The 15,134-nt window shown below is 40.2% G+C and overlaps 1 pseudogene; it reads left to right on the top strand.

Annotated features, from left to right (window-relative positions):
• Positions 1-3,075: 3,075 nt before the first annotated feature.
• On the top strand, positions 3,076-3,193 carry LOC126417350 (5S ribosomal RNA; annotated as a pseudogene).
• The last annotated feature ends 11,941 nt before the right edge of the window (positions 3,194-15,134 follow it).

The raw sequence follows: 15,134 nt of genomic DNA, 5'->3' as shown, positions 1-15,134 counted from the left end.
CAGAATTAGTTATTTGAATTCTGCTCTATGAATAATTATGTAGAATCATTATTGTTTACTGTGAACTGTGTTTTTGAAGCTATAATAAATGAGTATAAACTGAGTGCATCAGCACTATCACAAATGCACAAAAAAATATATTCCTGAGTACATGAACTACGTACTTGCAGTGTGCTGCAACAAAACTTGTCTAATCCTGGATATATAGCAACATAACCAATTTCTCGATGGAAATAATTATATTCCCAATTAGTCATGACTTTATTTATTAAAATTATGCATTCCTACCAGGAAAAGAGTTCAGTTTCTGGCGGCATTAAGAAGTTTTTAGTTTTTCGTGTCTCCTGTAAAATTTCTTATCATGGATAAGGCAAGTTTTGCAGCAGACCGCCTGATTATGTGCTACAGACATCTTATGTGTGACAATGTACTAATTAACACGTTGTGGCTTCTGTGCTATTCTGATCACAATGCATGCGTGTCCAAAGGTCCAAAAGAACACGCACTGCGACGACTAGAGCCGTTGTAGAATACATTAAATAAATTCGCAATTGCGAAAAAGGACAACCATCAGTTATAGAATGGAATGACGGCAATGAATATTTCTGCCGGATCGGAGCACGAACCCAGATTCCCGCTTATCAAGAGCAGTCGCCGTGTGACTTGGCTACACGTGCATGACTCACGGCCTGACCCAAATTTCCCGGTGCGGCACAAATTTTCATTGTCGTCATTCCAGTCTACATTCTGATTGTCGTCCTTATTCACAATTGCGAATTCATTCAAATGTACTAATTTGTGAGATCATTCCAGCGGACACTAAGTTATGAATCAATTCCGATGCCGCTTTGGGAAACTTTCATGCTCGCGATCACGGTCGAGCTGCTGCCAAGGTCTTCACGATGCAAAGGCGAGTTTCGCAGCTAATCCGGAGGCTGCGTTCCTGATCCTGCACAGTCATCGTGATCGGCTGCCTACGGCGAGTTTGCTGTCCAACGTACGGCGGTTCAACCACCCGTGGGGACAGCCGACCACACCCAGGTCATCGATGCCTCCCGCTGTCGACCACGTAGTGGTCATCAGCGCCACCTACGGATGAGCGCATTTCGGTCATTAAATCCGCTCACCAACGACCGCCCTCTGGACATTCACGCCACCTGCTACTGACACAACGACATCGCTATTTCAATTGTTATCAGTTGATAAATGTGTATGCGACGAACTTACAAAATAACTGATGTGTATAACCTTTAAGGGGGGTAGGACGCCAAACGGGCCCTCTTGGAGCAGGATAGACACAACAGAACATTTTAATTTCCACCGTCTATACTTTTACGAATAAATTCATGAAACCTTGTCAGCATGACCAGGAAGGATTCAGTATTCACAATCATAGGGGTGGAAGTTTAAAATCATAACAAAATAATTTTTTTTTACATGTGAAAATTCATCATTTTTTCATTTCTATTGGCTGCGTTTGTTGCTATAGGTACACATTTCTTCATAACTAAGAGAGATTCTTCGATGAATTTTGCACAGCATACAAACCATACTTACAGGTGTATGAAACTCTAGAAATAATTTAATTTGTAAAAAAAATGAATGTGCTGTTGTATTTTAAACTTCATGTTTAGAAAAAAACTCAAATTTTATAGTTAATTATCTCAATTTTTACCACAGTTGTTTCATACACCTGTAAGCATGGTTTTTATGCTGTGCAGAATTCATCGAAGAATCTCCCTTACTTATGAAGAAAAGTGTACCTATAGCAACAAATGCAGGCAATGGTAAGTGAGAAAAAGGTGAAATACAAATGTCAAAAAAATAATTATTTTCTTATATTTTTGAACTTCCACCACTGTTAGTGTAAATCCTGAATCCTTTCTGGTCATTCCGACAAAGTTTTATGAATTTATTTTTAAGAGTATAGACAGTGGAAATTAAAATGTCCTGTTGTGTCTCTCTTGCTCCAAGTCGTCCCGTTTGACGTCCTACCCCCCCCCCCCCCCCACCCCTTAAATATTAATGTCTTAAGAAGCAAATAACAGAACTTGCATTATGAATAATAATTCGGTTGTTTGGGGGAAGAAACCAAACAGCAAGGTCATCGGTCTCATCGGGTGAGGGAGGGACGGCGAATGAAGTCGGCCGTGCCCTTTCGAAGGAACCATCCCGGCATTTGCCTGGAGCGATTTACGGAAATCACGGAGAACCTAAATCAGGATGGCCGGACGCAGGATTGCACCGTCGTCCTCCCGAATGCGAGTCCAGTGTGATAACCACTGCGCCACTTCGCTCGGTTACGAATAATAATTGACGGTGCCAGTGACTAATGGACATTTTCGTTGCAGTGAAATCAATAACTAGAAAACTTGCATACTGCCTCATATACATTAACTGGTATCTTGTATCGATGTGCACCGAACCCTTTTGTGCACAAAATTTGGACATTAAATGTGCATCCATGTACTATAAGACTATATTTTGTATTAATAGACAATGAACTAATTATGAATTGTCATTAATAATTCACGATTGAATGAATATTTCTAGTGCTAAACAGCACTGAACTTTTAAGAAATAACCCAATGAATAACGTCATTTGACCTACATATCCATGGAGAAATGTGCCACGAGACATCCAATAACTTGAACGTTTATTGCATTATTAACGATCTAATCTTTTATTTAATGTAATATGTAATATGATGACCTATTTTTTTTCTTTCTTGTCTGACTGAATATACTGCGAAAGCCAGACCAGGCCCATCCGAACGCTTCCGCCCGTGTTTTGAGCTGGGGTTTCCCTTGGACCGCGCCGGCCACGGTGGTCTCGCGGTTAAGGCGCTGAGTCCGGAACCGCGCGACTGCTACGGTCGCAGGTTCGAATCCTGCCTCGGGCATGGATGTCTGTGATGTCCTTAGGTTAGTTAGGTTTAAGTAGTTCTAAATTCTAGGGGACTGATGACCACAGATGTTAAGTCCCATAGTGCTCAGAGCCATTTGAACCATTTGAACCCTTGGGCCGCGCGGAGTGGGGAAGCGAGGTAATTATCCCTGGCAAATTGTTATTTAGCCAACGGCCTTGCCGCAGTGGTAACACCGGTTCCCGTCAGATCACCGAAGTCAAGCGCTGTCGGGCTGGGCTAGCACTTGGATGGGTGACCATCCGGTCTGCTGAGCGCAGTTGGCAAGCGGGATGCACTCAGCCATTGTGAGGCAAATTGAGGAGCTACTTGATTGAGAAGTAGCGGCTCCGGTCTCGGAAACTGACACACGGTGTGCTGACCACATGCCCTCCATATCCGCATCCAGTGACGCCTGTGCGCTGAGGATGACACGGCGGTCGGTCGGTACCGTTGGGCCTTCATGGCTTGTTCGGGAGGAGTTTAGTTTAAATTGTTATTTAAATCCGGGCAGTGCTGGTCACAGAATGTAAATGACAAATATGCTGACGCGATATTCACTCAATAATTCTATACGACCATAGTGTGAATATTACAACAACAACTTACTGTGCCTGTAAAATAGTGTGTATCACAAATGTTTTGTGAAGAGTTTCAAGCATGTCTTTGACACAAGCATACTTTAAACTTTCCAGGCGGAGTTGTGACGTGTCCTGGAAAGCCCCTAAAATTAAAGTGAACATATACCAGATGTGGAAATGTGAAGTACAAAACTGAGTGCATTTCTATCGATAAAAACCGTAGCTAAAATGACAGATAATTATAAAACCTACTATTCGATAATATGATATTTTTAGTATTAAAAAAACTATTTATTTTAGTTTCAAATAGTAACTATACAATTTTAAGAGATTAATTGTAACCGTGGGTATCTCATCTCACTAAGGTTAAAAAAGACTTGTTGCAGTATATGGTAAAAAGTGAATTCCTCCTCTTCTTATTCAAAACGTCTCCCTCTCCGTGGAAATATTTAAGAGAAAATAATTATTTTAAGTGAGTTGTGTAGAAGATTGCCCGTCTACCTTTCTTTTGTCATAATGGTGCTCAGGCGCTCATTAGGTGGAACTTAATTAAAATATTAAATATTGGGCTTCTCCCTGAATTTAACATAATAGATATCTTGACTACTGATAATAATTTTGAGACATTCATATCTGCAAAGTTCATTTTTTCTGATTTTTTGCGCAATTTCATATATAGATTTAACTGCAGTAGACAACAAGGCTTATGTTTGCTTCACGATACCTTTGACTTTGCAATTAATTTATTTCTGTCAAGGAAATGGTTAACCTAAAAAGAAGCCAGTGTGATATCAGTGAAATTACTTACGGTGAGTACAAATTCTTACGCTACGTACGTGGTTATATCGCCTCTCTCTTCGCAACAATTAATTTAACGTGCAATAACAGTAATAGTTTCATGCTACCTCTCATTATCTTTGAGCTAGCAGCGAGTTTGGATACCGTAATTAAACCATTACAAGCAAAACTGTATGCATTTTTACTAATATTTGCGCATGCGTAGCAAGCGTGACTATCGTCGGCGTATATTTAACCTGCAATTACGAGCGACCAGAATATACGCGACGCCAATAGTGTATTAAATATCCTTTACCTTTTTGCCAACAGCGCGACCACATTTTACATTAAAACCAAAAACACTTTAATACCAATGGAGAGAAACAGACGATATAAGTCTGCTATGTGGCAGGGAACTTTACCACACGTTCTTGGCTTGTAACTTTCCATTGTACTTGTATACCTCCGTATGCTGGTCAGATGTTGGTTTTGGTGCTGATGTGCATTATCATCCAGGAGAAAGTAAACTGACTTCAGCTGCTGAACAGAGAAGATCAGCAGTTTATCTTTTATCTTGATGGTGAAGAACTATGATAAATGTTGAATAATTCTGTAACAACCTTCATAGGTTGTGTGGGGTCCACTCTTTACTATATCAACAGTAACAACACATGAGATACTGTGGATGAAAGAAGCTTCTCTAGTATTTTTGCAAGACTTCGTAGGTTTCACGTGGTTCATCCTTTTCTTCAGTTCGCTGACGAAACTTGAAAGGTCAACGTCTCCAAATAATTTCTCTGTATTACTGTTCAATATTTCCGCTATTGTAGAGTTTCTTTCATTTCAGAAGAAGCTACAGAAGCCAAGTAATACACGTCTAAAATCTCACACCTAAACTAATTCACTCTAAGTCACATGACTAAATTTGACCACCCACTACTATGTTCGTTTTAGTCAAGGAACTATCCATTCCGTACAGTTGATCTTCCAAGTTTTTGGTGTTGCTGACAATTTACAATATCACTGGGAAATAATAAAATTTCTGTTCTTTTTAGAACTTCAATTCCCTTTTCATATTTCCTTTAATGATTATTCAGTGTTCTAACTGATTTAACATAGCCGAAAAGCTGCAACTCTGTTCCATTCCCTTCTCAGCTACTACCCCAATTTAATGTCATTCAACTCTTAGATCTATAGTCTGGATTTTATAGTAGTTTTAAATGACTTTTAGACCCCTGTATTTTATTGTTGTTTTCAGAATTTCAAGGAGTGTGTTCCAATTAATATAATAACAAGAATTCTCCAAATCTATAAACGATATAAATGTAGGTTTAACATTTTGTAAGTCTTAAATGTCATGGGTTAAGTGTTGCCTCACGGTCCCTGCATCTCTTTATAATCCAAATTTACCTCCCCTATTTCAGATTCTAGCCATGTTTCCACTCTTTTATTACTAATTCATGCTCGTGTTTGGAAACTGTACTTTATTAAACTGATAATTCCATAGTATAGATAGTGTCGGAAGTTCCATGCGGCTTTTCGCGGATGATGCTGTAGTATACAGAGAAGTTGCAGCGTCAGAAAATTGTAGCGAAATGCAGGAAGATTGGCAGCGGATAGGCACTTGGTACAGGGAGTGGCAACTGACCCTTAACATAGACATTGCGCATACGTAGAAAGTAGGATCCTTTATTGTATGATTATATGATAGCGGAACAGACACTGGTAGCAGTTGCTTCTGTAAAATATCTGGGAGTATGCGTGCGGAACGATTTGAAATGGAATGATCATATAAAATTAATTGTTGGTAAGGCGGGTACCAGGCTGAGATTCATTGGCAGACCCCTTAGAAAATGTAGTCCATCAACAAAGGAGGTGGCTTACAAAACACTCGTTCGACCTATACTTGAGTATTGCTCATCAGTGTGGGATCCGTACCAGATCGGGTTGACAGAGGAGATCGAGAAGATCCAAAGAAGAGCGGCGCGTTTCGTCACAGGGTTATTTGGTAACCGTGATAGCGTTACGGAGATGTTTAGCAAACTCAAGTGGCAGACTGTGCAAGAGAGGCGCTCTGCATCGCGTTGTAGCTTGCTGTCCAGGTTTCGAGAGGGTGCGTTTCTGGATGAGGTATCGAATATATTGCTTCTCCCTAAGTATACCTCCCGAGGAGATCACGAATATAAAATTAGAGAGATTCGAGCGCGCACGGAGGCTTTCCGGCAGCCGTTCTTCCCGCGAACCATAGGCGACTGGAACAGGAAAGGGAGGTAATGACAGTGGCAGGTAAAGTGCCCTCCGCCACACACCGTTGGGTGGCTTGCGGAACATAAATGTAGATGTAGATGTAGATCTGTCAGACTCAGCCTTGTTTGGAACTAAGATTATCCTTGAAGACTGAGAGTATTCCTACTGTTTCATATATCTAACACTCCAAATGGATGAGTTTTGTCATATGGGTTCTTGTAAGAACTGTGATTGTGATTAGTTCTGTAAACTGAATCAGTTGCCTATTACCACGTTACTCAAGTCCATTTCAATCGCTTGTTCGTTTCCTATATGTTTTCAGCCATTCACATGGAACTACGTTTAGCCGAATTAACTGTGAAACACATATCCTGTGATTTTGAGCATCATTTAAAAATCAATTTATACTCGTCTTTCCAAAATAAACAAGCGTTCTTTTTATACGAGAACACTTTCTATGAAGCATGCGACGACAATCGATTACGTTCTCTGTCGCTGCCGCATAAGAGACGCGAAATGCCATACCTCTGATGAGAATGTGTTTAAAAAGGTACTGCGCCTGATGAGAGAACCTTTCAGCGGAATTGCGCAGTGAAAGCGAGTACGTGCAGAGAAGACTGGCGCCAGCTGTGCGGGCACATTTCATTTTCCGGATGGCGTGTGTCAAACTCAGCCGTATCCCACTGGTGTCCGCTAACGACGTTCAGCGGAATTATCCGCAGTCGCTGCTGCCAACTTCTGCGCGAGGTGGTCATTCCCAGGAGCACACGTCGGCTCTCCAACTCGCAAATTGCCCATGTCCTAAAACAGCAACGTTACAGTCTGCTTTCACTCAATACAATTTGCAATCTGCAGAGTCGTTCAGAAAATACATTATTCACTCAAGTACAGAGAGCAGACGGAACTACAGGGTGTTACAAAAAGGTACGGCCAAACTTTCAGGAAACATTCCTCACACACAAAGAAAGAAAATATGTTATCTGGACATGTGTCCGGAAACGCTTACTTTCCATGTTAGAGCTCATTTTATCATTTTATTACTTTCCTTTAAATCACATTAATCATGGAATGGAAACACAGCAACAGAACGCACCAGCGTGACTTCAATCGCTTTGTTACAGGAAATGTTCAAAATGTCCTCCGTTAGCGAGGATACATGCATCCAAGCCTCCGTCGCATGGAATCCCTGATGCGCTGATGCAGCCCTGGCGTATTGTATCACAGCCGTCCACAATACGAGCACGAAGAGTCTCTACATTTGGTACGGGGGCTGCGTAGACAAGAGCTTTCAAATGCCCCCATAAATGAAAGTCAAGAGGGTTGAGGTCAGGAGAGCGTGGAGGCCATGGAATTGGTCCGCCTCTACCAATCCACCGGTCACCGAATCTGTTGTTAAGAAGCGTACGAACACTTCGACTGAAATGTGCAGGAGCTCCATCTTGCATGAACTATATGTTGTGTCGTACTTGTAAAGGCACATTTTGTAGCAGCACAGGTAGAGTATCCCGTATGAAATCATGACAACGTGCTCCATTGAGCGTAGGTGGAAGAACATGGGGCCCAATCAAGACATCACCAACAATGCCTGCCCAAACGTTCACAGAAAATCTGTGTTGATGACGTGATTGCACAATTGCGTGCGGGTTCTCGTCAGTCCACACATTGTTGATTGTGAAAATTTACAATTTGATCACGTTGGAATGACGAAACTAAAATGAACTCTAACATGGAAATTAAACTTTTCCGGACACATGTCCAGATAACATCTTTTCTTTATTTGTGTGTGAGGAACGTTTCCTGAAAGTTTGGCCGTACCTTTTTGTAACACCCTGTAGTAATCAACAACCAGCACATTTCTTCGGGACTTTGGGAAAATCATTCTGCAGTTACATTTCATGTCGGATATATCTACAAACGCGATTGCAAACCACTGTACGCTGAGTTCACACTAGCAAAACCACACCTCCCTCCTCTCCCAGCCCAATTCTTGTTAATTTTGTGTGTATGTGGAACTAGACAATCCACAACCATTATTGTATTTTTTGTAGTTGTGTATAATTTGATCCGAGACAGTCTGGAAGTGGGGAAACTGGAATACAGGAATAAACAAAAAGTTCTATGTCCACTGCCTTCTGCATCTGATGGACACAAATAGCAAACTGGACTGTTAATTAATTCGGAAAAAAAGAAAAAAATATATTTTGAGAATGAAAACATGATCAAACTAGGCTGTAGTCTTTTCATTACGCGTGCAATTGGCCAGTTACAACCGTGTTTCATTTTGAAACACATATCGTAAGCTCCCAGCTTCATTTAACATTCTGATAAATTGCTTGTACATGTGGGTAGGTATACATAGTATTTCTGTGCGTATGTCGCACAAAAACGGTACAGTAGTTTGCCAACACTGGATAATAAAAAGAGTACAGCATGCTTGGTCCATGTTTTCATTTACAAAACACGCTGAGGCCGAGGATCCCCTCAAGAATAAAATTAAAAAAAAAGTTCTTGCAATTTTGACACCTGAGAATATTTACTCTAATTGTTTGCTATTCATCTCCACTTTTTTTCAGTCTACTTTTTACTTTTCCACACTTGGACAGGATCTCATCCCGTTTGACGTCAAAGAGACGATGAAAGTCCGGACTGTTCGTGGGGAAGCGTAAAGGATTTATAATCTCGCGATTGGTGTTTTTATCTTCCATTAAATAAGGCGACTTCCCGGCTGCGACTGTTCGCCGAAACGAGAGGACATAATGGCATCTGGAATCCAATTGCTGCGGAAAGCTGGAGCTGACAGTCAGACGCTGTTACGAGCCGAGACCAAATAGCCGCCGCCTTGTGGACAGTGAGGCCGCATTTCCCTTATTATGTGCCGTTTTGGTTAAGGGTCCGACAGGAATAAAAGTCTTCCATTTGAGGTAATGTTCCAGGAAGCCGGGTAACGAACACACTGAGCTCTAATAGTTGACACGAATAGAGTTTCAACACTAGATTCCCTTCACTGCTCGGCGAATACGACACTCGATAGTGATACTTAATTTGCCTTCATTGTTACCATAATATTAAAATATGATAAACAATCTCAAATACTGTGCAAAATAGCGGGTAAATTCTATATTTTATGAGCGCACTGACGCCCCTGAAACATTGAAATCTCTACTGTTTGGCATATCACGCTAATTTGTGCTAAATGCTAATGCAAAGTGAAACCTTCCGTCGAAGATGTTAACATTAAATGAAAAGTACGCTGTTGGAAAATGAGGTTACAGTACACAGAAGGATGGCAACAGAAGAATCGACTTAGTGCTGTAGTTATAAGGTCAACAAAAGGCACTGGTTCCGTGTTGCGAACAGAGGGGGAACTACATATTTAGCATGAGAAACGTATGTAAAAGATGCAAATGTCTATGCTCTTTTTATCTGAGGAACACAGGAAACGATTACTCTAATAATTTATGGGCAATGTTCAGATCATAAAATAGTAAAAGATGAAAAAGTATCGATATCAAATTCTTAAAATTCATAATTTTTCCCGTGTCTAGTTTTAAGCTTTTTACGTATAATACGTTAAATATCGCTTAATACATTTTGATTTATCATGACGCCTTTCGAGTAATGCTATTACGAGACTTCAAAAAACAAAACCAAATGTAGTCAGGCTTGGGCTGATAAGACATAAACTTATTGTTAAAAGCATTACATTCTTTTACCGAGTCCACGATCATTAGTAGTTTTTGTGGATAACACAGTCTAGTCTGTTGAAAAGGGGGGACGTCGATGGAAAACATACAATATTTCAAAAATGCACCAAATCCACAATTTTGGAGATATGGCAATGAAATTTTGTACCAAGCTTTACATGAAAGTAACACATTTACATATAAAATCCTTTGATTATATATATCCAACTTTTTTTGAATGAAATTTTATTTTAATGTGTGTTCCTTTTTCTCAGAAAGTATTCAAGAGATTTCTACAGAAGTTTCTCTGTTTCATCTCTTTACATGTTGTAAGCTTCTCTCATGAGGCTTTTGGATTAGGTCAATTAGGAGAATTTTCACAATTTTTTAATTATAATTCCACAAGTAGAATTGTAAATTCATCCAAAATTCCGAGCACTTTGCCCCATATCTCAGCTTGCAATCAGAATTTCAAAATTTGCTCTTGAGACAACGTTTATTAGGTTTACAGAAATACGTGTACAAAATTTCATAATTATAGCATTCGTAGAATCTGAGGAAAAGGTACACAAACTTTAAAAAACAAACTTTTCAGGAAACGCAATTTAAAGTTCAACGTAACATTTTTCATTACGTCACCTCTTCAGAATACACCACATTTGTACTCTGGGTCGTCTTTCCCTTCAAGGCTTCTCTTATGGTTTCTTATTGTCTGTCTTCTTTCCCTTCTTCAACTGACTTTTCAGCTGCAGAGACTCGCTGTAAATCTATTTTTCTCAGGATGTCTTGAGTAAAGTTTCCTGTCTTGAAGCCCAGTCTTTCTAATACCTTCATCCTCCCGACGTTTCCATCATTAAATACAATAACTGCATCATAAGTTGCAATTCCGACAACTGTAACAGTTGCAAATGTGTTTTTAGGGCATCGTTTCCATATGAGTGAATTTAGAGACTCATTTGGATTTTGGGTTTTGCCATGCAAAGACTTTTTGAGAAGTGCAGGATCGGACAAAGATGATCTATAAAACCAAAGAGTATGTATCACGGCCATCTAGTTGTATCCTGCACACGTATGGTTGAAAGTAATACACAGAATCGCTGTTCACTGAACTGCTATTGAAGCGCTGTTTCAAAACGTGGGCGTGGCAGGGAGGCCGCGTCACACTTTTAATTAATTTTCAGGCACTTCGGATGCGATTTCAACATTGAAACTTTGGAAACTTATTGTCCATGAGTTGTACTAAAAAATTGAAAAATTAATCGAAAATTGACATTTTTGGTCAATTTCATCAACGTCCCCACTTGATACACACACTACGAAAGAATTATCCGAATGGGACGTAGATCGATAAATGTGATGTACATATGCAGACGAACAAATGGCTACAGTTTATTCAGATTAAAAAGAAAGTGGGTTATTTATTCAAGAGAAAGAGTACAAACTGCGCGAGTCAATAACGCATTGGTCCACCTGTGGCCCCTGTGTAAGCAGTTCTTCCGTTTCGAATTGACCCATAAAGTTGCTGGGTATCCTCCCGCGGGATATCATGCCAAATTCTATCCAGCTGGCGAGTTAGATTGTCAACATCCCAAGCTGATTGGACACCCCTGTCCTTAATGCTCCAAATGTTCTTAAAAGGGGAGAGGTCTGACTGGCCGAGGTAGGATTTGACAAGCACGGAGACAAAGCAGTACCAACCATCGCCGTGTCCGGGCGGGCATTATCTTGCTGAAAAGTAAGCCTAGGATGGCTTGCCATGAAGGGCAACAAAGCGTAACATACAATATCGTCGACGTATCGCTGTGATGAATGTGTGCTGCGGATGACAACCAAAATGGTCCTGCTATGAAATGAAAGGGCACCCGAGACCATCACTCATGGCTGTCAGGCTGTATGGCAGATGGCAGTCAGGTTGGTACCCCACCATTGTCCGAGGAGTCTCCAGACAAGTATTCACAAGTCTTCACTGGCAGTCGGTGCTCATCACTAAAGACAGTTGTGCTCGAGTCAATGAGATTACAGGTTGCAGCTCGCAGACGAGAACCGACATGCATCTGCAGGGTAGATCCACCAGCGCTATGCCTTTTTAAATAAAGTATTTATCGAGGCAGATCTGGGGCTCAATCTGTACAACAGTTCGTGGATAACGTTTAGTATGGATACACTCCACATATGATCCGAGGTATTGTCCGAAAGGCAAATCCTTCTACTTAACAATAACAGACATCATGTGTGCAGGGATATCGCAATCACTTTTTTATGCAATGTTACTTATAATCAGTCTTGATTGCAAAATATTTATTCACATGACCGGTTTCGGTTCCTCTAGAATCATCTTCTGATCTGAAATGACAATGATACTATTTTACTATTTCACAAATGCAAGCCTATTTCCTCCTATCTGATCAATATCAAATGTACCACAACGTACATGCAAATTTCGGTTACTGGAGTTACCCGTCCACATTCAGCAACCTTCACATGCTGCCTCACATTAAATTGGTTGGCAGAATGCACGTCATTTATATTAATTATAAAACTCTTACCGACAGGTGGTGTCTGGTACATTTGTTACATTACATATGCACATACTGTATTAAGTAGATTTTTCTAATTTGCGTTTACCTCTAAAAATATTTAGTCAAGATCTATAGTTGTCAAGGTTAAAATCTGTACTTGTCAAAATTAAAGCAAGTAACCACAATCACGGCTGAAGGCCTTTAACGCGAAAATGGCAATTATTAAAAATTTAATAATACTGTCAAACGGCGGATGGCATAGCAAAAGATAATATAAAAAAACAAACAACAGATCACCAAACAGGTGAGAAAGTTGATGGTAACTTAATAATACAATAATAAAATAAAACACAAATACTGTTAATGTTCACATAAACAATATGTTTTGATTCTGTTTCAATGTCTTTATAAAGAAATACATTATTACATTATTTTACGTACTTGTTTTAACGACGATTGATGAAAGATTGTGGAATTTCCTCTGTAAAATTTAAAATAAAAAAAGTTGACATCTGAAAATATATGTTTGACAGTGTACTACTCATTTTAGAGACGTATTGTCAACATGAAGACTCTCGAAACACCACCCAAACACCAGGAAAACGGTGGTTTTCTACTGCGGATCAAAAATGACCTACATGGTACTATCAGGGGTGCGGCGAAGTACGGTACTTCTAGTGTTAACGGATGGAAAACAAAGTGATACTGTAAGGTCAGATTCACGCAGAAATGGCTCGGCGCGTACGCCGTGCGGCGGTGAGGCTGAGACGGGGTGCGTACGGGACGTCAGCAGTACACACTGGTACAGCGTCCGCCTCCATGGCCGATTGGTCAGCGCGGCAGAATGACCCGTCTGGGTCGGAGATTTTCTCCGCTTGGGGACTGTGTGTTGTGTTGTCTCCATCATCATATCATCCTCATCGACACGCAAGTCACAGAAGTGGCGTCAATTAAAGAGACGACCAGTCTACCCGACGGGGAACGTAGCCCCGAAGTGGCGCTGAAAGGGAGAGGCGGGATAGCAGTGCTACGAACGGATCAGAATGTGTCATCCTCAACAAATGCACTCGATCTTCTGTAACTCGTAAATGACGAGCAGCGCAGAATAAATTGGGTACATCCGCTCAGGTTACGAAAATGGGAAAAATAGGGCGCATTCGACGTAATGAAAGGACTTAACGCTTATCTAGAACTTTTCCAGCATTTTTACAGAACGTCTCACAACTGTTTCTCTACTGCGTTGGATAAAGTAAAGCACGCCATTCAGAGAAAAGCAACGATACTGGACTGTTCCGATCACAATTACTATTTGAGATATACTTTTCATTTTAACGCAAGCGTGAATACTGTTGATTTTGTGATAAATATTCAAAATATTATGACACTTTTCCAAAATATAACCACACATAAATATTTCACTGCTGTAGCCCACAAATTTCTCGCTACAGGGCATAGTTTTCTGCCATGTGATAGAGATTTTGCCCTCACAGAGAGGAACAAAGTATCCTTTCACCCACAATATTGGATGCAAGTCATTGCCAATGCCAAGGACAATGGATCTTTCTGTGGAAGATGGAACAAGAGGATTTCAGGGATTTTAGCGCACTAGACCAAGTGCTTTACAGACATCTTTTAAAATAGTACAGTGTGTCTGACTACACATACCATCTGCCAATCCTACTGCACTAAGGGGAAGGAAAAGTGTTAACATGCATTTGTCAAAGCATTGCAACAGAAGTCGACAAATACTCGGAAAAGAAACCTGTCGCCAGGTAACGTTATAGTTTTCCCTAAGTTCTGTGGTAAAATCTGCCTGCAAAACGTGGCAAGAAGAAAGCCTTACTTCACATATGAGAGTATACTCCATGTGAAAAGCGGAATTTCTGTGACCAAGTCCCAAGTGAATAGTGGATTTTCACGTCTCTGGCAAAACGCTTCATAGAGGACAAAAAACGTAATGGTGAATGTACATGTTTAGCGTCACTGCAACAGAAATATTGTTAAATTGTTCCATATCTTCTACTGCTGCATGTGCGGATTTGTATTGCAGTAAAAACTGTGTGTTTTTATCTGTGATTATTGCTGCATAAGTAACACAGAAAAACCAGAGTGTTTCTGCAGCACAACATTGTTACTGCACAAACTCAACACTGTTAGTTCCAGACAATAAAAAATAGTATTACTTTTATAAATATATCATAAGTTATTATGTAACAATTGTTCAAAAAATATGCAAAATGGCTTGTTATCTCATATACACTGTCTACCATAAAATAGGTAAGCATAAAATATAAAAACAGAGAATACTTTAGTTACTGGTATATCAATAGCAAAATCCACTTTTGCATTCATTGCTCGCTGGAACACACTCCACTCCATTTGTTAGACAATATGTGAACAAAAACAGTTATTGAATGTTTC

Source organism: Schistocerca serialis, chromosome 8 (assembly GCF_023864345.2).
Source record: "Schistocerca serialis cubense isolate TAMUIC-IGC-003099 chromosome 8, iqSchSeri2.2, whole genome shotgun sequence".
Taxonomy (NCBI): domain Eukaryota; kingdom Metazoa; phylum Arthropoda; class Insecta; order Orthoptera; family Acrididae; genus Schistocerca; species Schistocerca serialis.
Note: the sequence above shows the minus strand (reverse complement) of the source record. Positions and strands in the feature narration are given on the sequence as shown.